This window comes from Panthera uncia, assembly GCF_023721935.1.
Source record: "Panthera uncia isolate 11264 chromosome C1 unlocalized genomic scaffold, Puncia_PCG_1.0 HiC_scaffold_4, whole genome shotgun sequence".
Classification (NCBI taxonomy): domain Eukaryota; kingdom Metazoa; phylum Chordata; class Mammalia; order Carnivora; family Felidae; genus Panthera; species Panthera uncia.
The window spans coordinates 5309172-5336030 of record NW_026057585.1 but is presented as its reverse complement, the minus strand read 5'-3'; the positions used below and the strand labels follow the sequence as shown (position 1 = coordinate 5336030).

Sequence of the window (26859 nt, the reverse complement as noted above, 5' to 3'; positions counted from 1 at the left end):
TGATATGTCCAAATACAGAGTAAATGGGAAAGTGTTTTTGGAAAATGACAAAAATGGGAGCCATACTATGAGTATGTAGGACTTTAAAACCTGTCTGCACACAGCTACAACCACTCAGAGGAAGAAACACTTCAGCACCTGATCATAGGTGGAATATAATGTCCTTTTATTACATTTCTTTTTCAAAGAAACCTAGTCTAGAGCCATGAGACTTTAATCAGAACGGTGACACTTCACTAGTTATGTGACCTTGAGAAAGATAACCTCCGTGGGCCTCAATTTCCTCCTTGGTAAAATCAGGGGACTGGACTTACTTATTTTAAATCCCTTTTAGCTCTCTCATCCTATACCTTTATGATGTTAGGAATTTACTCTGTTTCTGCCATGTGAACTGTCTATCTTTAAGGCATTCCTGGCTACACAGTTCCAGGAGTTGCCTAATCTAGCTTTCAGCCCCCCATCAGTCCAAATCTTCAAGTTTCTTTTTTTTAAATTTTTTTTTAATGTTTATTTATTTTTGAGAGAGACAGAGACAGAATGCGAGTGGGTTAGGGGCAGAGAGAGAGGGAGACACAGAATCCAAAGCAGGCTCCAGGCTCTGAGCTGTCAGCACAGAGTCCGATGCGGGACTTGAACTTATGAGCTGTGAGATCATAACCTGAGCCGAAGTCGGACACTCAACTGACTGAGCCACCCAGGTGCCCCCCACATCTTCAAGTTTCTTTATCAGATGTGAATATAACGCTGACTTTTCTCACCTTTTTTTGATACACATAAAATATCCTACACCAATAAGGAATGGTTGACTATGTATATTATGGAATATTACATACCACATAGCTGCTTATTATATATTACATATAACTTTATGACAATAAATTGGATATGTGTGTATGGGTTTTTATGAACAAGAATAAGTTTTTTCCTTATAAATTTCTAAATAATTTGACTATTTAAAATAAGCATTATTTCCTTTATAATTATAATAAGGAGGAAAGAAAATAATAACCTTCTAACTTTCAAAAAATTTACTTACATACCCTCTCTACAAAATACTAATCCCTCCTCATTTTCCTTCTCTAATATTATGGATCTTTCCCTCTTCCCACACAGAATCACTACTTCCATATATTCTTCATGAGCTAAGCAGATTTTCATAGAGGTTTACTTAATATTAGCAAAATAAAATGCCCCCCTCCATGTTTTTCCAAATAGCAGATTTCTATTGTGCTATTGGATATGCTTTTGGGGGAAAAAACCCTCCTAGAGACTGGCAACTACTCTCTGTCCCCACAGAACCCCCCCCCCCCCCAGTAATGAATTCCCACTCCAGGACAGCAATTTATGACAGTTTATGTTGCTGGCAAGGTATCACTAAGATCATGTGTGTGTTCATATGTTTCAAAAGAAAATGTCTCTTTAACATTTGTAGAAGAATGCTAAACAATCCTTTTTAATGTCTGACCCACAGAGAAAATCTGGGAATGTTATTGCTATCCAAATCAAATCCTTTTGTGGTTCACAGGCCAAAAAAGAGGGGAGGGAGGCAGAACAAAAGAAAAGCAGCCAATAATATATATATATATATTTGCCAGCAACATTTGATATGTTGAAATGCACAAAGAAATTAGAGGTGATTTGAGTATCAGTATTAGGATGGAAAAGCTAAGACAGAAACCAATGAATCCAACCTCTGAATTTTACAAATAAAGCAGCTGAAGCCTGGAGAGATTAGCTTATTTGCACAATATCACACATGGTGGCAGTGGAGTTGGAATTACACCCTCCATCCCTCACTTCCCAGTTTACAGGTAAACACATACAGAGGCTTGGGGTGCAGGCTGACCTATTTGAGGTCTTGGATCCTCCACTGAGTAGTTGTGTGACATTCTGGTTCATCATCCATAAAAGGAGGAATGTAATAATATCCAATTCATGGGTTTATTGTAAAGATTAAATGAAATGATGCATACATATGGCTTAGTACAATGCTTGGGGCACAAGAGGTATTCATAAGATGTTAGGCTTAGTGTCCCTTCAAATGTTCTGTTCACTGTGTGTATTTTCTTTGCATTTCATGGATTACCTCTACTTCCAGCACATTTTATCTTTTCTTACACTCATGAGGTAAAACAAGGCCATCCAAAATCATCCTCTTACATCACTGTTCTTATCTTCCATGTTTATCATGGCCCAGACGTTCTTAGTCTTCATCTGATCACATCCTACCGTAACGCTGCCAAGTCACTTCTATCTTAGAAAAAACAAACATAACAGGGTCTTTGGGGCCTAGGCCATGGTAGCAGACTGTCTAGATAGCTTTCTTATCCAAATCATCTCTGAACTGCTACTCTTTAGCCTAGAAATGGCTGAGCAGAAAGAAAGGTAGAATTAATTGTGCTCTGCAATATGATAGCCACTACCCATATGTAGTTAAATAAACTAAAATTAAATAATATTAAAAATTAAGTTCCCCAGTCACACAAGTTAATGGCTACCATATTGGACAGTGCAGATTATAGAACATGACCGTCACTGCAGCAAGTTCTAGCGAGCAGTGCTGGAACAGAACGTGATGCTGGAGTAAACAGATGGAGGAAATGTAGTTATTAACCAGAACCTGTAGATAATGGTCACTATTATCAGACCAAATCTGAAGGAACTAGAGAAGAGACCTTAAAGGTGAAAAATGATTAAGACCAAGCTCATGTGAGAGAAAGAAGGTGATAAGCCTTGCTATCCAATATAATTCACAGCAAAAGAATGAGTCCATCAACAGAAAAGTGACTATCAAAAGACAGTGAGCTTCAAATTCCTCAGAGTTTCAACTGTTTCATGAAGGTGTTTTCACAACGAAGGTGTTTTCAATAGTCCAGTCCTTGTCCAACATGCTAGGACTGTAGTCTCCAGGAGCCATTCTCAGTAGAAGACAAAGACTTTCGAGAAATAGAGGGTCATTTTTTAATGTTTATTTATTTATTTTGAGACAGAGAGAAAGAGTAGGGGAGGGACAGAGAGAAAGATAAAGAGAGAGAGAGAGACAGAGAGGGAGAATCCCAAGCAGGCACCATGTTGTAGCACAGAGATTTAATAATAATTCACACAGTTAATAACAGACCATGAAAATATATGAAGCAAAAATTGACATAACTGAAGAGAGAAATAGATCGAATAATTCAAAACACCATTCTCAATAACAGATAGAAGAACCAGACAAAAGTCTTGCCATTTGCAACAACGTGGACGTAGCTAGAGAGTATCAGGCTAAGCAAAATAAGTCAGTCAGAGAAGGACAAATACCATATGATTTCACTCATATGTGGAATTTAAGAAACAAAACAAATGATCATGGGGAAAAAAAGAAAAGAGGCAAACCAAGAAACAGATTCTTAACTAGAGAGAATAAATTGATGGTTACCAGAAGGGAGGCGGGTGGGAGTATAGCTTAATAGGTGATGGGGTTAAGGAGTGCACTTGTGATAAGCACCAGGTATCATATGTAAGTGCTGAACCACTAAATTGTACACCTGAAACTAATAATACACTGTATGTCAACTAACTTGAATTTAAATAAAAACGTTAAAAAAAGAATGTAAGGAAACTGAGTATTTGAACAACACCATAAACAAAGTAAATACATACAGAACATACTTCACAGTCGCAAGTGCATACACATTCTTCTCGATTGCACATGGGGCATTCTCCAGGACAGACCATATTTGAGGCCACAAAATTAAGTTCAATATTTGAAAAGATACATATCATGCAAAGTATCTTTTCTGACAAAATGAAGTTATAAATCATAACATAAATAAAACTAGAAGTGTCACAAATTTGTGGCAATTAAGTGACACACTCAAACAATAAATGAACCAAAGGAAAAATCACAAAGGAAATTATAAAATACTTAGAGATGGATAAAGATGAAGATACAACATACCAAAACATCTGGAACACAGTGATAATAACAAGGGGAAATGTATAACTATAAGCACACATTAAAAAATGAAATCTCAACGAACAACTTAATTCTACAACTTCAAAAACTAGAAAAAGAAGGACAAATTAAACTCAAAGCTAGCAGAAGGAAAGAAATAATAAAAATTAAAGTAGAGATTAAAGAAAGAAAGAAAGATAAAAATAACAGATAAAATCAACAAATTTAAAAGTTAGTTCTTAGCAAATATCAACAAAACTGACAAACCTTTAGCTAGATTAAAGAAAAAGAGACCAGTCAAATTACTAAAACCAGAAATGAAAGTAGGGACATTACTACTGGTTCTACAGAAAGAAAAAGGATTATAAGGGAGTGCTGTGAAAATTATACACCAACAAATTGGATAAACTTAGTTGAGATGGACACTTTCCTAGAAACACAAAATCTACCAAGATTGAATCACAAAGAAATAGAAAAAGGAACGGACCTATAACTAGTAAGAAGATTGAATCAATCATCAAAAATCTCCCAACAAAGAACCCTGAATTTGATGGCTTCACTGGTAAGTTACACACAACATTTAAAGAAGAGCTAACGCTAAGCCTTCTCAAACCTCTTCACCAATGTAACTGCTTGTGCTCCTGCCTGCTATCCCTGACCAGAGCCACCATGCCTAGAGGTCAGAAGAGTAAGCTCCATGCCCTTGAGAAACGCCACCAGGCCCGTGGTGAGACCCAGGGTCTGGGGGGGCACTCAGGCTACTGCAGGAGCAGCAGCAGCTTCGGGAGAGTCCTCCTGCCCTGCCTGCCCTCTCTCTGGGGATAGACCTCAGAATTTGCCTGCTGCTGTGACACCCAGCTGTCCTAAGGCGGCTGAGTGAACCCCATCTCCTGCCAGTGCCAGTGCAGCTGTTTCATGCACCGATTCGGATGAAGGTGCCAAAAGCCAAGAGGCGGGAAGCCCAAAATCCTCTAATGGCACTGAGGTCTCATGCAGAGACCCATTAAACAAAAGGTGGTTTGGTTAGTGCAGTTCCTGCTGCAGAAGTATCAAAAGAAAGAGACAATTACGAAGGCAGACATGCTGAAGTTTGTCATCCGGAAAGTACAAGTATCATTTCAATGAGATCCTCAAGAGAGCCTCTGAGCACATGGAACTGGCCTTTGGTGTTGATTTGAAGGAAGTGGATCCCATCTGGCACTGCTAGGCCCTTGTCAGCAAATTAAACCTCACCGTGGAGAACTATTTATCATGCCACTGGAAGGCAAAAGAAAGCTGGAGTAGCCATACTTATATCAGACAAGCCAGACTTTAAATTAAAGGCTGTAACAAGAGATGAAGAAGGGCATTATATAATAATCACAGGGTCTATCCATCAGGAAGAGCTAACTATTATAAATGTCTATGCGCCGAATACAGGAGCCCCCAAATATATAAAACAATTACTCACAAACATAAGCAACCTTATTGATAAGAATGTGGTAATTGCAGGGGACTTTAACACTCCGCTTACAGAAATGGATAGATCATCTAGACACACGGTCAATAAAGAAACAAGGGCCCTGAATGATACATTGGATCAGATGGACTTGACAGATATATTTAGAACTCTGCATCCCAAAGCAACAGAATATACTTTCTTCTCGAGTGCACATGGAACATTCTCCAAGATAGATCACATACTGGGTCACAAAACAGCCCTTCATAAGTATACAAGAATTGAAGTCATACCATGCATACTTTCAGACCACAATGCTATGAAGCTTGAAATCAACCACAGGAAAAAGTCTGGAAAACCTCCAAAAGCATGGAGGTTAAAGAACACCCTACTAAAGAATGAATGGGTCAATCAGGCAATTAGAGAAGAAATTTAAAAATATATGGAAACAAACGAAAATGAAGATACAACAATCCAAACGCTTTGGGATGCAGCGAAGGCAGTCCTGAGAGGAAAATACATTGCAATCCAGGCCTATCTCAAGAAACAAGAAAGATCCCAAATACAAAATCTAACAGCACACCTAAAGGAAATAGAAGCAGAACAGCAAAGATAGCCTAAATCCAGCAGAAGAAGAGAAATAATAAAGATCAGAGCAGAAATAAACAATATACAATCTAAAAAAACTGTAGAGCAGATCAACGAAACCAAGAGTTGGTTTTTTGAAAAAATAAACAAAATTGATAAACCTCTAACCAGGCTTCTCAAAAAGAAAAGGGAGATGACCCAAATAGATAAAATCATGAATGAAAATGGAATTATTACAACCAATCCCTCAGAGATACAAGCAATTATCAGGGAATACTATGAAAAATTATATGCCAACAAACTGGATAACCTGGAAGAAATGGACAAATTCCTAAACACCCACAAGCTTCCAAAACTCAAACAGGAGGAAATAGAAAGCTTGAACAGACCCATAACCAGTGAAGAAATTGAATCAGTCATCAAAAATCTCCCAACAAATAAGAGTCCAGGACCAGATGGCTTCCCAGGGGAGTTCTACCAGATGTTTAAAGCAGAGATAATACCTATCCTTCTCAAGCTATTCCAAGAAATAGAAAGGGAAGGAAAACTTCCAGATTCATTCTATGAAGCCAGTATTCCTTTGATTCCTAAACCAGACAGAGACCCAGTAAAAAAAGAGAACTACAGGCCAATATCCCTGATGAATATGGATGCAAAAATTCTCAATAAGATACTAGCAAATCGAATTCGACAGCATATAAAAAGAATTATTCACCATGATCAAGTGGGATTCATTCCTGGGATGCAGGGCTGGTTCAACATTCGCAAATCAATCAATGTGATACATCACATTAATAAAAGAAAAGATAAGAACCGTATGATCCTGTCAATCGATGCAGAAATGCCTTTGATAAAATTCAGCAACCTTTCTTAATAAAAACCCTCGAGAAAGTCGGGATAGAAGGAACATACTTAAAGATCATAAAAGCCATTTATGAAAAGCCCACAGCTAACATCATCCTCAATGGGGAAAAACTGAGAGCTTTTTCCTTAGATCAGGAACACGACAGGGATGTCCACTCTCACCGCTGTTGTTTCACATAGTGTTGGAAGTTCTAGCATCAGCAATCAGACAACAAAAGGAAATCAAAGGCATCAAAACTGGCAAAGATGAAGTTAAGCTTTCACTTTTTGCAGATGACATGATATTATACATGGAAAATCCGACAGTCCCCACCAGAAGTCTGCTAGAACTGATACATGAATTTAGCAAAGTTGCAGGATACAAAATCAATGTACAGAAATCAGTTGCATTCTTATACACTAACAATGAGGCAACAGAAAGACAAATAAAGAAACTGATCCCATTCACAATTGCACCAAGAAGCATAAAATACCTAGGAATAAATCTAACCAAAGATGTAAAAGATCTGTATGCTGAAAACTATAGAAAGCTTATGAAGGAAATTGAAGAAGATATAAAGAAATGGAAAAACATTCCGTGCTCATGGATTGGAAGAATAAATATTGTCAAAATGTGAATACTACCCAAAGCTATCTACACATTCAATGCAATCCCAATCAAAATTGCACCAGCATTCTTCTCGAAACTAGAACAAGCAATCCTAAAATTCATATGGAACCACAAAAGGCCCCGAATAGCCAAAGTAATTTTGAAGAAGAAGACCAAAGCAGGAGGCATCACATTCCCAGACTTTAGCCTCTACTACAAAGCTGTAATCATCAAGACAGCATGGTATTGGCACAAAAACAGACACATAGACCAATGGAATAGAATAGAAAGCCCAGAACTAGACCTACAAAACTATGGCCAACTAATCTTTGACAAAGCAGGAAAGAACATCCAACGGAAAAAAGATAGTCTCTTTAACAAATGGTGCTGGGAGAACTGGACAGCAACATGCAGAAGATTGAAACTAGACCACTTTCTCACACCATTCACAAAAATAAACTCAAAATGGATAAAGGACCTGAATGTGAGACAGGAAACCATCAAAACCCTAGAGGAGAAAGCAGGAAAAGACCTCTCTGACCTCAGCCGTAGCAGTTTCGTACTTGACACATCCCCAAAGGCAAGGGAATTAAAAGCAAAAATGAACTCCTGGGACCTTATGAAGATAAAAAGCTTCTGCACAGCAAAGGAAACAACCAACAAAACTAAAAGGCAACCAACGGAATGGGAACAGATATTTGCAAATGACATAGCGGACAAAGGGCTAGTATCTAAAATCTATAAAGAGCTCACCAAACTCCATACCCGAAAAACAAATAACCCAGTGAAGAAATGGGCAGAAAACATGAATAGACACTTCTCTAAAGAAGACATCCAGATGGCCAACAGGCACATGAAAAGATGCTCAACGTGGCTCCTCATCAGGGAAATGCAAATCAAAACCACACTCAGATATCACCTCACGCCAGTCAGAGTGGCCAAAATGAACAAATTGGAGACTATGGATGCTGGAGAGGATGTAGAGAAACGGGAACCCTCTTGCACTGTTGGTGGGAATGCAAATTGGTGCAGCCACTATGGAAAACAGTATGATGGTTCCTCACAAAATTAAAAATAGATTTATCATATGATCCAGCAATTTTGCTTCTGTGTATATATGCAAAAGAAATGAAAGCAGGGTCTTGAAGAGATACCTGTACACCTCTACATATAGCGGCATCATTCACAGTAGTTAAAACGTGGAAGCAAAGTGCCCATCAACATATGGAAAGATACGCACAATGTGGTATATAATGTAATATTATTCAGGTTATAAAGGAAAGGAAAATTTGGTTTTCGAAGAAAATTCTGATAAATGTTACAATATGGATGAAACTTGAGGACATTATGCTAAGTGAAATAAGCCAATCACAAACCGACAAATACTATACAATTGCACTTACACGAGGTGCCTAGACTAGCTAAAATCAGAGACAGAAAGAATGGTGGTTGCCAGGAGATGGGAGTGCAGGAAATAAGGTGTTCTTGTTTCATGACAATAGAGTTTCAGTTTTACTAGATGAAAATAGTTCTGGAGATAAATGTACTTAATACCACTCAACTATACACTAAAAAAGTATGATGATGATAAACTTATTTTATATGTATTTTATCACAGTAAAAAATGTGGGGCAACAGCTGGAATGTAATTTTCCCAGTAATTTCGTAGACACTTTATCCTATTGCTGTTTTTGTCAACTTGATTGGCCCTTTTTCCTATGTTGTCTTTTAAGAGGAAAATATCTGCTTATGCCCTTCAAAATACTTAGTGTTATTTTCATGGGAGCCCTGGTTCCCAGGGATCATTCAGTGGACTCGCTGTTTTGTCCCAGTTCCCGGAACATGTACAGATGGATGTACTACGGACTCCCAGTTACCACATTTCTGAATGCTCTTTTACACAACAAGCCTGAAGGATGCTGACTTGGATTGGTTGTGGCTGGAGTGTTTTCTGGTTTCGTGTTCCAATCCTTCCTTCCATATCCAATGATTACTGGATATCCATCAGTCCCCAAATGGTGATTTAGTCAGCAGTGAGGAAAGGCAAACACAGATGTTCTCCAAATATATCAAAGGATCAACAAAGTGGAAACAAGAAACTTTAAGTAATAATTAGAAGATTTTAAATTTGTTGAGCAGAACTGAACACCAGTTAGTAGCTTGTTTTCTCCCCAAACCTCTTGTATTCTTTTCTGTTTCACAGACAGAGAAATTAAGACTCAAACTTCGTGAATACTATCAACAGATCAACTCTCTCTCCCTTAGGTTCTGAGGTTTCTGGCTATACGTTAATTAATTATAAGCAGAAACTTTCTATCTTAAGTACCTTTGAATTCATCTCAGCAGTGAGCACAGTGACTAGCACACACTCAGTTTTCAATAAATATTTCATAAAGGAACAAATGTCCTAATAATCAGGACATATGCTTAAGCACAAATAATCTAATTTTCTAAAACCCAAATGGCACGGTTGAATAGTTCCTGAGCCACCTTCTCAGTTTTGCTTCCGTCATGAGGAAAAGAAAAAAGATAGTAAAATAAACACTTTCTTTAGAGAAATAAACTCTTTTCTTTAGATAACCAGGCATCTGTGTTACTTAAACTGCCATTTCTCCAGTTCTGGCTAATTATTATGCATTTTATCATAGATTTTCCCTTGTATTTCCTGCAAGAGAAAATTTCTGTTGTATTCTTTCTTTCAAGTCTACTTTTTACTTCGATCAGCTTCTCAAAACACCTGGAGGACTAATGTGAACCACCCAGAGAAATGCTATCTGAAACCTACCAGCAGCTCATGGTAGCATAAAAATCAATGGTTGCCATAATAGCCCTGAGTTATCATGATTTCATCTCTGCCATTACCTAGCTGTGACATTGAACAGGTCACTTAACTTCTCTGTACCTCTCTTTCTTTGCGTGGGGTGTTATGAGGCTCAAAAGAAATAATGTATTTAAAAAACTTTGTTCTTTGAACGTACAAAGCATGGTTACAAACTTTTATAGAGTCTTATGAATTAAAATCTTATGGGTCTTCATGACCACCCACACTGCCATCTGTGAAAGAAAGGAGAAGTTCTTTGTTTTTTATTTTGTTGCTGCATTCTTTGGCAAAAGGGACAACTTGTCTCCCTGCTAGAACCATAATAAAACAATAATAGGAGTGACGGCCTCCATTTGGTAATCAACTATCCATATCCATAAAATATCTCATACTTCCAGTGGCCAGTAGTTAAATTCTCACATTAAAAACCCCTGCACTTGGGGTGCCTGGGTGGCTCAGTCGGTTAAGCGTCTGACTTCGGCTCAGGTCATGATCTCATGGTTCATGAGTTCAAGCCCTGCATCAGGCTCTGTGCCAACAGCTCAGAGCCTGGAGCCTGCTTTGGATTCTGTGTCTCCCTCTCTCTCTGTTCCTCTCCCACTCACACTCTGTCTCTGTCTCTCTCAAAAATAAATAAAGATTAAAAAAATTTTTTTAAACCCATGTGCTTGGTTCTTCCCCTACTTCAGATTGTGTGCTAATAAGCATATGGGACAACAGATCTGAGTGTGTAAATATATAATGTGGTAAAGAAGAACTTTTAGAACAAATGCCACCTTCCCCCCAAATAAGAAGGCCTCATGGTTATTATAATCTTGCAGGAATTCTCCCTAGGTAACTAATTTTGTGGATATTGCCGAATGGCATTATTTCCCCATCTTTCGCCTTCTTGAAAATATCTGAAATAAAAGATTTCTTAGACTAATCTCTTTGGATTGTAAATGACGGAAATCTAACTTGAAGTAGCTTAAGCAAAAAAAAAAAAAAAAAAAAAGGGAATTTATTGACTTGTGAAGTCCAGGACTTCACTATTTTAACATTGGCTTGTTCCTGTGATATAAGTCCTTCCTCATAATCAATTTCAAGCTACTGATGTGACATTACAGGATGTGGAGCTGGGAAGAAAGGTGCCACTTGAGCACACCCCTGCTCAGATGCTGGGCACGGTGCTGGGTCAGTTACCGAGGTAAACAGAGTAAACCATGGTCCCTCTTCTGACACAGGGAATGAGGAGGAAATAACATTTATTATAACATTAAGAACTTGCCAGATGTCTCGCACTTATTTCCATTCTCTATTTGTTACAAGAGCTTAGACTCTGAATACAGACTGCCTGAGTTTAAACATCAGTACTATAGTTTACTTAGTGTTTGATTCTGAACAAATTAGTTAACCTGTGTCTCAGTTCTCTCATCTACAGAAAGAGGATAGTAACAACATCTGTTTTATAAAGCTGTTTGGGGAATGAGATGTATTGATACATGTAAAACATTTAGCGTAATTTATCATTCATGGTGATCAATCATCAGGGGTTCACTGTTCACACATTGTTATTGCCATTTTCTAATCCTACAAAGAGCCTTTTGACTGATAGGTACAATTGTCTCCAGTGAAGAAACTGAGAGGTTAAGTGGTTTTTCTCAAAGACAAATAAAATGCACGTAAGTTGGTATTTGACTCTGAGTCTGTATAATTCCAGGTTTCATACTTGCTGTACATACAACAGTAAAAACAACAGCACTATTTATCATATGCCCATTCTGAACCAGTAGCTTTAAATATATTTCCTAGTGTATTACTCATAATAGTACAATGGACTTGGGTTTTTCTTTCCATTTGACAGATAAGAAGACTGAGGGTCAGAGGGTTAAGTAATTTTTAAGGCTATATAGCCAGTTGGGATTTGAAGCAAGTCTGCCAGATTCATAAAAATGTCATCTTAATTACTCTGCTAAATGACTTACAAGTATTTTTTTAATCATTATTTGGAGCTGTATTTCTTCATTTTACTCGGACAAAAGATGTGGATCATGGGTAATGTGGAAAGTGCCATATAGGAATTCCAAGAGATAGGAATCTAATGCATAACATAAACAGAAAGAAGGGAGAGAGATTTTAGTCTTTGTTTTCCTTATTGTAGGGTCAGAGGACTTCTCAGAGATGGCATTTTAGCTGGGTCTTGTTAGATAAACTTTAACAGGCTGATGGTGGTGGGGTGTGCACTTCCTATATAGGAAATTCTATGAATAAAAGCATACAGGCCTGAGGTAGCTGTATATTTAGTGAATAGCAAACAGACTCAACAGGCGTTATGCAATGGACAGCTGAAGATGGAAAGGGAAATATTGCCTTGATTGTAGAGGGTTTTTCTGAGCACCACACTAAGGAATTTGGACTTCACTATTTGGCACTAAGAAGCCCCTAAAGGTTTTTGAGAAGGGGGATTACATGAACTGGACTGTATTTAGGAAAACAAGGCTTATAGCATTATGTAGAGTAGACTGGAGTGGAAGGAGTCTGGAGCCAGGAAGATGAGTTATATGTAATTGCAACAGTTTATGCAAGAGATTATGAAAGCCAGAATTAGGGTGGAGTGGGACAGTAAGAAATGACGAAATAGCATTAACAGGATCATCCTCGCTCATTAAAAACAACAAAAACAAAAACAAAAAAACTCTACATATGTAGCTACTGGTGGGACACTGGTAACAACATTTTAATGCATTACCATCTTTACTGAGCGCCTGATAGAGACAGGTATTATATTAGGTAGTGTCAGGAATATAAAAATAAATATGAAAGAGCTTCTAAACAATTTTTTTTCGTTACTTACTATTTGCCATGTACCATTCCAAGCATTTTACATGTAGTTTCTAAATTAATTCTCATAACAACCATAGGCAGTAGTTACTATTTTCTCCAATTTGCAGATGAGGACACCAAAGGTGGGAGGCAGGATCACTGGCTGAAGACCACATGGTACTCCTAGTCCCTTGTACGATACACAAATAACCATATTGGTGTCCGCCACGGCATCCCTCTCTGGGCTGGACAGTTGCGGTAGCCTTCTTAGCTGATCTTTGTGCTTCCACTCCTTCCTTAAGAACTCTTCTTTACTCAGTAACCAGAATAGTATTTTTAAAAACAAACATAAATCACTTCCCTGCTTAAAAGCTTGCTGTGGTTTCCCACTGTGCTTAGAATACACTCCCAAATCCTTTCCCACCCTGAATAATTGGTCCTGACCATTGGCTATCATAGTCCAACAATACTTACTTTTTTGCAGGACTATTTTAAGCACTTTCTCACCTCAGAGCCTTTGCAAATGCAGTTTTCTCTTACTGGCCTCATCCCCCATTCTTTATCAGCTAAAATTCTTACATATACTTTTTTGTTCTGGTGTGTGTTTACCGGTTTTGTTTTCATTTTTGTGTGTCTTTGTTTGTTGAAGCATGATACTGAGCCATACTGGAGGCTGGGGCAAAAGGAGAAATTAGTAATATTGATCCTAACCTTATTTAATATTTTTATTTCTTTCTACATGGAATTTTTGCATCGATTTTTATTTTTTTTAATATTGCATTCATAGGTTATTGATCTTGATGATTTTTGAGTTTTAGGGTGCCCCTTTATTTATTTTTTTAAATGTTTAGTTTTGAGAGAGAGAGAGAGAGCAGGGGAGGGGAAGCAAGAGAGGGAGACACAGAATCTGAAGCAGGCTCCAGGCTCTGAGCTGTCAGCCCAGAGCCTGACACGGGGCTCGAGCTCACGATTTGTGAAATCATGACCTGAGCCGAAGTCGGATGCTCAACAACAGAGCCACCCAGGCGCCCCTGGTGGGGAGTACCCCTTTAAAACTTATACCAGAGGCAAGAGCCTCCCTCTCTTCACCCTCATCCTAGCCCTGGTTATCTGTCTCTCTCACTAACCTGCAAGCTTCAGGATAGAGGGGCCATGCCTGTTTTGTTCGCTACTACATCCACTGTGTGTAGCAGAGTGACTGGCATAGAAAAAGCAAAAAAAAAAAAAAAAATCTGCTGAATGATTGAATGAGTGTTCAAATGTATCATCATATTTTGTCATCATCTAACCCTGTTTGGGGCTTTTCTCTCTTGTTTATAGATGAAGAAACTGATGCTTAAAGATGTTAAGTAACCTGGTCAAAATATGTACACAGTTAATTAGTGCACAGAAGAACTGGAACTGGAATCCAAGCCTCTGACTTTAGACCCAGGGCTAGTTCACAAGCCCCTCCCCCGAGGTGCTTCAAACAAGAGCTGAATAGACATTTACCAGGGCGGTTGCAGAAAGAGGTGCTGGAATGTATGGGAAGCCTGACTCGTTGACTTACTTCTCTTCCAATACTTAATGGTCTTTAATTCCATGATGATCACCTTATAATATAACCTGCAGTCTCTGTAGAACTTGGTAATCTCAGTGTATTCATCTGCAAAGTAGGAAAATAGCACCCATCTAACTAACTTGTTGGAAGCATTAAATAAGATGGTGTATGCCAGTTTCCTAATACAGTGTTTGTCATATAAGAGATATCAAATGTCATTAATTTCAATAATAAAAATAAATGACTTTGGTGAAAGAACTCTGGAGTTTGAAAGTAAAATAATGTCTCCTTTCCTTGACTTTCACAGGAAGGGCCACTCTTCCAGTTGGAAGAAGAGAATTAGACCTGCTATGTCACTTCTGTACTTGTCTTCCTGGTAAGAGCCTGGTCAACCCTGTTTGAAAGTTGAGAGTCTTGGGCTCTGAAAGTAACAGAAATAGAACCACACTCAAGATCACCTGCTTTTCACCTAACTCTCTTGCCTCCTTACTTTCTCAAATGGAACTAATTTCCAGTAGCCTGTAACCAAGCCCTCTTTCCTGGCTCTTTTCTTTTAGTCAGAAAGAACTTCCTCCTTGAGAGGAACAGGGAGGAGGCTCCACTTTACAGAGAACTTCTCTCCAGCAAAAGCAGCATTATCTATAAAAACTCTCCACATGGAAGGGAGGGAGAAGAGTGATGTTTTATCTACTGAGAGTAAAGTCACAGTGAGTGTTTCACGGGAGAGAGTATGGTTTCAATCAGTTGATGCTGCACGCGGCAGCCTCTTGGCTCCTCTCCTTCACCTTTTCTTATGCCAGAATCTTTCTCCAAGAAGGAGGAACCAGGCCAGTGATAGAATCATATCCAGTGCAACGCTCACCCCTGGGGTCAACTTCATAACCTCCAGAATGGTGTGGGTCTTGTAGCAGACACCCAATAAACACATGTTGAGTGACTGATAAAACCGAAGTGTATAATGGACAACTTTACACACATGCTCACACATTTTCAGGCCTCTGGTATGAGGCAGCTGTCTTCAGACACTTTCTCCTTTGAATTCCCTTTTATGTTTTTTCTTTCACTTTCTTGGTTCATTTCTTTGCCCCCTCCCATCCTTACATACACTCACACATACACATGCATGTGTGGGCACATACACACACATGCACACACCCCCTGAAGATCAAAAAGATGTGGAGGGATAACAGATCAATTTTACTTATACTTCAAGGAAACTTACATTTCAAATGTGATGTACTGCAGGAAAAGTTCCTATTTCAATTGTTATAAAACAATTTCAATTTCCTAGATCAATTGTTATCAAAATGAAAGCAAGGCTTGGCTGAGTTTGCTTCAATATCTAGACAACTTAGTATTCTATATCATTTCAGAATGAGTTGGTGAAGCATACTGGCTATTCAAATTTAAGTGAAACACACAGGAAAGCAGACTCTGAGACTAGAAAATAAACAGAGGAGAAAATGGAGTAAGAATATGTATTGACAAGGGGTGAAAAGATAGATCAAGGGCAAAGTAGAGCAAAGCAGAATGGACAGAGGGTACAAAAGGTATGGTACTTACCTTGCTCTCACTGCTAAAACCAATGTGATCTGACAGACAATGTAAGAGACCCAGCATGTACTTTATGTCACATTGAATACAAGTACCCATGGGATGCTTGGGTACTGAATACAAGGCCATAGGATGCAGCAGAAGGTATTTAAAATAATGTAAAAGCATATACTATCAGCTAAAACAACACAGGAATGAGGAATCTAATGTGTGTAACAATAAGGAGTCCAGATGGGTAAGTTGGAGATCTGCCAATGAATAAGTAACAGTGCCCCAAGTCACAAAGACTGGCACCTGATGTGGGGCTGACTGGTAAGAGCAGGGCATGCTCCAAACTTGGCAGGAAGTACAGTGTAGCTGATCACAAAAATGGCCCCTCTGCCATGTAAACTTTGCAGCTTATCCCTTTAAGAGGTATAATCTATTCTCCATCCATTGATTCTCCACCCATTTGACCATTTAACCTATTCTGTCATGTTTCGAGTGGATGCTTGAAAATAACTTGCTCACTGGGGCTTACCTCTTCTCTCCTGATATTGGAACCCTGACCATCACCACCATGTGAAGATTCCAAGCCTACTGAATGATGAGAGATGCTTTTCCCTGTCACCCTTATCACCCAAGCCAACAGACACCTACCAACCATCAGAAGCAGAATCATCTACCTGACCAGCATGTGAGTGAGCCTGGCCAAGATCAGAAGAAGAATTACCCAACCAAGCCACGTTCAAATTACTAACATACAGAATTATACACTAAATTGATGGTTATTGTTTTAAGCCACTAAGTTTAGGAGTGGTTTGTTTTTGTTATGCTTCAAAAAATAACTGCTATACAAGGGTATCAGATGGGTCATTAGTCTAGGGACTTGAGAACAAGAATTCAGTAAACAGAAAAACTCAGCCTTGGGAACAAACTAGGAGGCCAGTAACAAGAACTTGAATAAAAGGGGTACAAGATCTCAGAAAAAGAAGCAAATTTGTAAGATTTGGGGACCTCACAATAGAATTAGGCAGTCTTAAAAGTAGACATGTTTAACATCAAAATGTGGACAAAATTCACTAAGTGCCTTCAAGATCACGTCAGGACTGTTGCTAGGAACATTGATTTTAAAAAATTTCCTACCCGTATCTTTTATGATTACTATCCACAGAAGCTATCCCAAACCTTTTCCAAACTCCTCAGGAGCAAAATCACACTTCATTTTTCTTACTCTCTTTCAGGACTCACTCAATGTTCTGCCACAAAAGGTATAGACTTGACCATGGTCATCCAGATTTGCCTCCCTCTCCCCCACATGATGGAATAAATGTCTTCCTTGTGCCTGATGTTCCTCATCCTACCTGTGCTCTAGAACCTCCGGGAGGATTTCCATCACTCATTTCCTCTCTTCCATATCTTCACTCTTTCTTTTACTCAGTTTTTCCCATCAGAATGGAAATATTCCAATAGGTTCCATTTTAAAAATTCTCCCTTATTCCACTTTGTTCTTGTGACCACACTGCTTCTCTCTTCCCCTTTACTCTGGGAAAAAGTGGTGTACTTGTTGCTCCTATATTCTCCCTTCATTTAGCTTCCAACTTTGGTTGTTGTTGTTTTTTTTTTTTTTTAATGTCTGCCTTCAACACTCCATGAAATTGCTCTCACCCAAAGCCAGGAACCAGATTAAGCCTGACATAGGCAATGACATTAACCTCGTTCTTCCTGATTATGTGTGAAGGGTTACAATAATCTGTTAGACATTCTAGTTTCCCTTAGGATATTTTCCTGGAAGTGACCTGCAACTTCTCCAAACTACAGGATGTCTGTTCAATTATTTATTCGGAATTGTCCTCCTTGGTTTAAGAATTTAAAAGGAATGGACGACAAGGCCAGAGCTGAATTCTGGTCAATCATGAGGGATCTGTATGATAATGACATTCTTTACGACTGAAAAGTCATAGCCAGAGGGTTACTTACTTTTTAAAAAGGCCATGCTAATACTATTAGCCCCAAAATAGTCACTGGCTCTAAAGTCCAGGAGATCAGTATAGATGGGAAGAGAAAGAGAAAGCTGTAGTTTTGCACCTGGGAGTTAGTCAATCTAGAAAGGGCCATGCAATCTGGAAAGGGCTTTTCTTGTAACTTGTAAGCTGGAAATACTCACATGTCTCCGATTTTACTTGCCACCTTGCTGGTGCCAACCTGTCTGGTTTACTCAAGTTTTTGTCACTGACCTCCTGTCACAGTTTTGTTCTAGAAAAAAACTAATTTCCAATCAAACCCAGCAGCAAGAGAAGAAAGAAAATGGAGTTTTTTTGTTTCCAACTTCTGCAATTCAGGAAAATACAGGGAATGGGAATGGCCAGAGTACTAACAGATTATATCCAGAAACAAATCTTCCTAAATATTAAAAGAAGCACTCATAAAAAGCCAAATAGGCAAGGCTCTTTAGGAGCTATTTAAACTGGGGAAATTCCAGAAATTAATAGGCAACACTAAAAGAAAACATCTATGTTAAATGAGTAAATGTAATGCACTAATGTTACCTAATAAAAGAAAAAGTCTTTCCAACTGGACAACAAAGGAAACTCACACTTAACACTAAAAATAAGGCACACACCTAAAATAAAGTTACTGAAAAAACTGATGATCAGGGTGCCTGGGTGGCTCAGTTAGTTAAGTGTCCAACTTCCGCTCAGGTCATGATCTCATGGTTCATGAGCTCAAACCCCGCATCAGGCTCTGTGCTGACAGCTCAGAGCCTGGAGCCTGCTTCAGATTCTGTGTCTCCCTCTCTCTCTGCACCTCCCCTGCTTGTGCACATGCTCTCTCTCTCTTTCTCTCTCTCTCTCACCCCCTCTCAAAAATAAACATTAAAGAAAAAAAACATGATCAAAGACTGTGCAAATATACAGTAGGTAGATGCAAACAAAAAGAAGATGAAGGTCTAATCTTAACACAAGATTAAATTCAACTTGAAAAAATTAGAAAACAAAGAATACTTTGTAATGTTAAATTTTCTATCAACAATAAATATTAAACAGTTATAGCAAATAATTTAACATCATAAAGCAAAAACTATAGGAGATAAAAAGGAAGAATTGGTAGAAACAAACTAGTGACAACAGACTTTAATTACCCCATTTATATTAACTTCCATCTATATAACTCTCTGACTATGATAGCTTAAACCCATAAAATATTTCCCACAATTAGCCAAATATAAAGCCACAAAGAAAACTTCCAAATTCCCCAAAGTGGAAATCTTAACAGATTATATCCTCTAAACATAATATAATATAACTGGAAATTAACATCTAGTCAGAACACAAAGAATAGTTCATCACTTGGAAATTAGAATTCTTACTTAAAGAATTCTTAAATGAAAAAGAAAACCCTAATACAAATTAGAGAAATAAAAAACAGAAGTTCCTGAAATGCTATGTACTGGATCTATGAGTTAGCAAGTAAAACAGGGCTCACAAGAAAATTTGTAATCTTAAATATTTATTTTAATACAGAATAAAAATCAGTATTTAACCTAAGAAATTAGAAAAGGAAAAACTAACTTAAACAGGGGAAGAAGAAAATTAGTAGAGAAAAGGCAAACATTTGTGTGCTAATAGATGATAAATAGGAAAGATCATATCAAAAAAATTCAAAGCTGATAGTTGGGAAAAACCCACAATGGTTACCACTAGCCAACAAATTGAATGAAACTACACAAAGAGAGAAACCACAAAATCACACACAAAAGAAATTGTCATAAGGAAATAATCACAGACTTAGAGAAAAATAAAAGGTTATATACTCTTTGCCTAATGTTTTAGAGACAAATTTTAAAACTTTATTGAAATGGACATTTATCTAGAAAATATAAATTATAAGATCTAACTCTAGAAGAAATGGAAAATCTAAACAATCCTATGGAAGAAACAGAAGTTGTTAATGAGGTACCCCTTCATGATTTACCGTGATGAACACTCAGTAATGTACACAAGTGGTGAATCGTTATATTGTACACCTGAAACTAAGAGAACACTGTATGTTATTTATACTTGAATTTAAAAAATACTATAGATCCAGATGTTTTCATAAGGAAGTTATGCCAAATATTTAAGAAGTTCTTAACTGGTCCTGAATGTATAAAATGGATGCATTTTCTTAAGTATTACATTGGTATCAAAACATGTAAAAGATTCCCTAAGAAGAGGAAATTGCAGACCAAACTAATATATTAGCACAGTGCAATATTAACAAATAAAATTCAGGTATTAAAAAACTAATAGCTAGATGAGATTTATTCAAGAAATGCACAGAAGTTTCCAACAGAATTGATCAAATGAGAAAAATAACAATATTATAGTGGTTACACTTCTCTCAGTGTTTCCTATGTACTAGTCATTATTCTAAGCACTTTACATATGTTAACTCACTATTTTTTGTGACATCTATATGAAATAAGAATTATTATTCTATTTTATAGATAAAAAAATTGCTATTGAGAAACATTAAGAAACTTGCCCAGGATTATACACTTAGTAAGTGACAGATACACTTTCCAGAACCCAAGCAATGACTGACTTGAGACTCTTATCTTCCCAACCACTATGGTGTACTGCCTATCTTTTATCATCTTCATAGATTCTAAAACACTGTTTGAAACAATTCAGCATCCCTTCCTGAATTTTAAAATATACTCATAAAATATAAAGATATGAAAATTTCCTTAATGTGATAAAATGTATTTATTTGCTTGAAACACAGATTACATTTAATAGAGAAACCATTAGAAGCGTTCCATCTAAAGTCAAGAATAGAAGAGGAATTGTATTCCTTTGGTATTCTTGTGAATCAGACTGTTTTCTTAATTTATTTTTCTTTTTTTCTTTAATATTTTTTATGTTTATTTCTGAGACTGAGAGAGACAGAGCATGAGTGGGGGAGGGGCAGAGAGAGAGGGAGACACAGAATCCGAAGCAGGCTCCAGGCTCTGAGCTGTCAGCACAGAGCCCGACGCGGGGCTCGAACTCACAAACCGCGAGATCATGACCTGAGCCGAAGTCGGTCACTCAACCTACTGAGCCACCCAGGCGCCCCCTTAATTTATTTTTCAAATAGTTCCTTTTTATATATACAAATGCAACTGATTTTTTTATGTTGATTTTGTATACTGCAACTTTACTGAATCAGTTTATTTGTTCTAACAGTTTTTTTGGTGGATCTTTAGGTTTTTCTACATATAAGATCACATCATCTCCAAAAATATAATTTTATTTCTTCCTTTCTGATTTGAATTCCTTTTATTTCCTTTTCTGGCCTAACTGCTCTAGCTAGTACTTCCAGTCTACTTTGAATAGAAGTGGCAAGAGTGGGTATCCTTGTCTTGTTCCTGATCTTACAGGAAATCTTTCACCATTGAATATGATGTACGTTGTGGGCTTGACATAAATGGCCTTTATTATGTTGAGGTACATTCCATCTATACCTGGTTTGTTGAGCTTTTTTATCATAAAAGGGTGATGAATTCTGTCAAATGCTTTTTCTTCATCTATTGAGAGTGACTTATCTTTCATCTTGCTACTGTGGTATATCACATTGACTGATTTGCATATGTTGACACATCCTTGCATTCCTGGAATAAATCCTACTTGATCATATTAATATGATCCTATTCATGTGTTGCTATGCTAGTTTCTGTGTGAGAGAGAGTGTGTGTGTGCATGTGTGTGTGTGTGTGTGTGTTTCACATTTATGTTTATCAGAAATACTGGCCAGTAGTTTTCTTTACTTGTAGCGTCTTTGTCTGACTTTGGTATTAGGAGAATGCTGGACTCATAAAATGAGTTGAGGAGTGTTCCCTCCTCTTCAATTTTTTCAAAGAGTTTGAGAAACATTGGCATTAATTCTTTTTCAAATATTTGGTAGAATTCACTGGTGAAGCCATTTGGTCATGAGATTTTCTGTGTTGGGAGGTTTTTGATTACTAATTCAGTCTCCTTATTTATTATTGGTCTGTTCAGCTTTTCTATTTCTTCAATATTCATTCTTGGTAGTTTGTATGTTTCTAGGAATTTATCTATTTCTTCTATGTTATCCAATTTGTTGGCATATAATTTTTCATAGTATCTTTTATGCCCCTTGGTATTTCTGTGGTATCATTTGCAATATTTCCTCTTTCATTTCTGATTTATTAACTTGAATTTTGTTTTTCTTAGTGTAGATAAAGGTTTATCAATTTTGTCTTTTCAAAACATGACCTATTTTTCCACTGTTTTTTCCTATTATTTTCATAGTCTCAATTTCATTTATTTGTACTATAATTTTATTGTTTCCTTCCTTCTGCTGACTTTGGGCTTAGTTTGGTCTTCTTTTTCTAGTACCTTGAAGTATAATTTTGGGTTGTTTATATGAAACATTTCTGTCTTTTAAATGTAGGTGTTTATTTCTGTCAGCTTCCTGCTTAATACTCCTTTTGTGACAGGTAAAAGACTTGTACATTGAAAACTATAAAACATGGATGACAGAATTGAAGAAGAAACAAATAAAAGGAAAGATAACCTGTGTTCATAATTTGGAAGTTAATATTTCTAAAATGTCCATGCTACCCAAAGCAATGTACAGATTCAATGATATCCCCATCAAGATTCTGATAGAACTTTTTACAGAAATAGAAAAAACAATAATAAAATTCATATGGAACTGCAAAAGACACAGAACAGCCACAGTGATCTAAGAAAAAAAAAGGCGCGGGGTGCCTGGGTGGCTTAGTCAGTTGAGCATCTGACTCTTGGTTTCAGCTCAGATCATGATCTCATGGTTCATGAGTTCGAGCCCTGCATCAGGCTCTGTGCTGACAGTGTGGAGCCTGCTTGAGATCCTCTCTCTCTCTCTCTCTCTCTCTCTCTCTTTCTCTCTCTCTCTCTCCCCTGTCCCATGTTCTCTCTCTCCCTCTCTCAAAATAAATAATAAAAAAAAGAACAAACCTGGAGGCATCATACTTTCTGATTTCAAAGTATATTACAAAGCTATAGTAATTAAATCAGTAATTTACTGGCATAAAGATATATAGAACACTGAAACAGAATAGAGACCCCAGAAATAAATCCACACATATATTGTCACTGATCTTTAACGGGGGTGGCCAACAACAAACAATGGGGAAAAAATAGTCTCTTTAACAACTGGTCCTGGAAAACTGGACATCCACATACAAGAGAATGAAATTGGACCCCAACCTTACATCATACATAAATCAGTGCAAAATGGATTAAAGACCTGAACATCAGAACTGAAACTGTAAAACTCATAGAAAAAAAACAGATAAGCTTCTTGACATTGGTCTTGGAAATGATTTCTTGAATATGACACCGAAAGCACAGGCAAAAAAAAAAAAAAAAGCTAAAACAAACAAGTGGGTCTACATCAAACTAAAAAATCTGCAGAGCAAAGGAAACAATGAACAGAATGGAAAGGCAACCTGCAGATGGGGGGGGAATATTTGCAAACCATGTCTGATAAGGGGTTAATTTTCAAAATATATAAGGTCCTCCTAAAAATCAATAGTAAAAAACAACCCTATTTTTAAAATGGGCAAAAAACTTAACAGATATTTTTCCAAAAAAGGCATGCAAATGGTCAATAGGTATACAAAAAAATGGTCAATAGGTATACAAAAATGGTCAATAGGTATACAAAAATAGGTATACACAAGTGTGCAAAATATGTACTGTGGAATAGTATTTGGCTTTAAAAAGGAAATCTTGCAATATTCCACACCACAGATGAACCCCGAGGACATTTGCTAAGTGAAATAAACCAGACACAAAAGGATAAATATTGCATGACTCCACTTATATGGGATATCCTAAATAGTCAAACTCATAGAAGCAGAGAATACAATAGTGGTTATTATGGGCTAGGGACTAGGAAATATAGGGAGTTGTTATTCAGTGGATATAATGTTTCACTGATACTCAATTAGTAAATTCTAGATCTGCTATGTAACAGTGGCTATAGTTAACAATATAGTATTGTGCACTTCAAAATTTAAAAGGATAAATGTTCCTACTACAAAAAAAACAAAAAACAAAAAAACAGAGACACAAGGAAACTCTGAGAGGTGTTGGATATGTCTTACCTTGCTTGTGGTGGTATTATGGGAGTTTGCATATGCCCAAACTCATTAAATCAAACACATTAAATATACTCAGTGCTTTGTAATCATTTATACCTGAATAATGTTCTTTAAAAAAAAAAGAGGAAGGACACCCACTATCACCACTATTTGTTTGTTTGTTTGTTTGTTTACTTAGTTATTTTAATATGAAATTAAAAATTTTTTAATGTTTTTATTTATTTTTGCGACAGAGAGAGACAGAGCATGAGCAGAGGAGGGAGAGAGAGAGGGAGACACAGAATCTGAAGCAGGCTCCAGGCTCTGAGCTGTCAGCGCAGAGCCCGATGCGGGGCTCGAACCCACACACTGTGAGATCATGACCTGAGCTGAAGTCAGATGCTTAACCGACTGAGCCACCCAGGCGCCCCTGAAATTTATTGTCAAATTGGTTTCCATACAACACCCAGTCCTCATCCCAACAGGTGCTCTCATCAATGCCCATCACCCACCCTGCCCTCCCTTCCACCCCCCATCAAACCTCAGTTTATTCTTAGTTTTTAAGAGTCTCTTATAGTTTGGCTCTCTCCCTCTCTAACTTTTTATTTTTTCCTTCCCCTGCCCCATGGTCACCACTATTTTTTAACTTTATTTGGAAGTACTAGGAAACCCAATGAGACAATAGAAATAAATTTAAAATGTGAAAATTAGAAAGGAGAAAAAATTATCATTACATTCACACAACATAATAGTTCAATGGAAAACCCAAGATGATACATTTTTTAAAATTATAAACAATAAGATAAATTCAAGAAAGTAGCAGAGACCTCTTTGACCAACAAATCCCTATCACCTGAGTGACCCAACATGCAACCAGCAGAACTGCCCAACTGAGTCCACTGTGACCAAATAAAGTGGTTATTGTTTTAAGATGCTAAATGTTTAAATGATTTGTTACACAGCAGGAGATAACAGATACAATATATGACAAATGTGGTATATCTAATCAGTGAAGAAAAGATTCATTATTTAATATATCTACTTGGAGAACAGGTAGTCATCTAGAAATAAATTAGTTATTTATTTAAATCATACCTTGAATTTTAAATCCATACTTTATATTTTGCCAGGATTAATTCCAAATAAAAAATATATTCAAATTAGAAATATAAAAACACAAGGTACTATAGGAAATCATGGGAACTTTTTACAACATTAGGAGCATGAAGAAGAGCATTCTAACTACATATTAAACACAGAAATCATAAAATAAAACACTGATATATTTAACAACATAAAAATTAAAACTCCTGTGTGGCAGAATATCATGATGGGAAAGGAGAATAAAAAGACAAATTATAAACTGGGAGGAAATATTTTCAACATCTATCAAGGAAAAGGACTAATTTTATTACTATATAGAGAACTCCTACAAAATTACTACAAAGAATGAATAGATCCAACAGAAAACTGGGAAAAATTATTTTATTAATTAATTAATTAATTTATTTATTTATGTTTATTTATTTGAGAGAGAGAGAGAGAGAGAGAGCGAGCTCATGGGGGGATGGGCAGAGAGAGGAGAGCATCCCAACCAGGCTCCCAGATACCTGCGCAAAGCCTGATGTGGAGCTCAATCTCACAAACTGTAAGATCATAATCTGAGTGGAAATCAAGAGTCTGATGCTTAACTGACTGAGCCACCCAGGCTAGAAAAAAATGATTTTAATATACAAGTCACAAAAAAAGAAATACAAATAGCTCTTAAAAATATGAAGATACATATGGTAAGAAAAATACTATACTAATGTTAAGAAACACTTTATTTAAAGATTCAATTCTAGGGGCACCTGGGTGGCTCGGTCGGCTGAGCATCTGACTTCGGCTCTAGTTTGAGCCCCACGTTGGGCTCTGTGCTGACAGCTCAGAGCCTGGAGCCTGCTTCAGATTCTATGTCTCCCTCTCTCTCTGCCCCGCCCCTGCTCATGCTCTGTCTCTCCCTCTCTCTCAAAATAAATAAACAAACAAACATAAAGATTCAATTCTACACTATTTTTCACTTAAGTGTGCAAAGAGCAAAGTTGATAACACGGTGTGGTGTCAAATGTGGAAAAATGGGCACTTTCCTTTTGTTTCAATTTCCGATTTAAATTCTTGCTAGTTAATATATAGTGTAATATTAGTTGCAGTATAGAATTTAGTGATTCATCACTTACATCTAACACCCAGCGCTCATCACAAGTGCCCTCCTTAATACGCATCACTCATTTAACCCATCCCCCACCTGTATCCCCCTCCATCAACTTCTTCTCAATAGCTTCTTCTCTATAGTTAAGTCTGTTTTGTGGCTTGCCTCTGTGTTTTTTTTTTTTTTCTGGGTGTGTGTGTCCCCTTATGTTCATGTTTCATTTCTTAAATTTCACATATGAGTGAAATCATATGGTATTTATCTTTCTCTTATTTCACTTAGCATAATACACGCTAGCTCCATCTATGTGACTGCAAATGGCAAAATATCATTTTTTTGATGACTGAGTAATATTTCATTTTATTTATATACCACATTTTCTTTATCCATTCATCAGTTGATGGATGTTTGGGCTCTTTCCATAATTTGCCTTTTGTTGA

At 37.2% G+C, this 26859-nt stretch overlaps 1 pseudogene; it reads left to right on the top strand.

Moving 5' to 3' along the window:
- The first annotated feature begins 4606 nt into the window (after positions 1–4606).
- LOC125913339 (melanoma-associated antigen B18-like) overlaps positions 4607–26859 on the top strand; it is an 80045-nt pseudogene continuing 57792 nt past the window's right edge.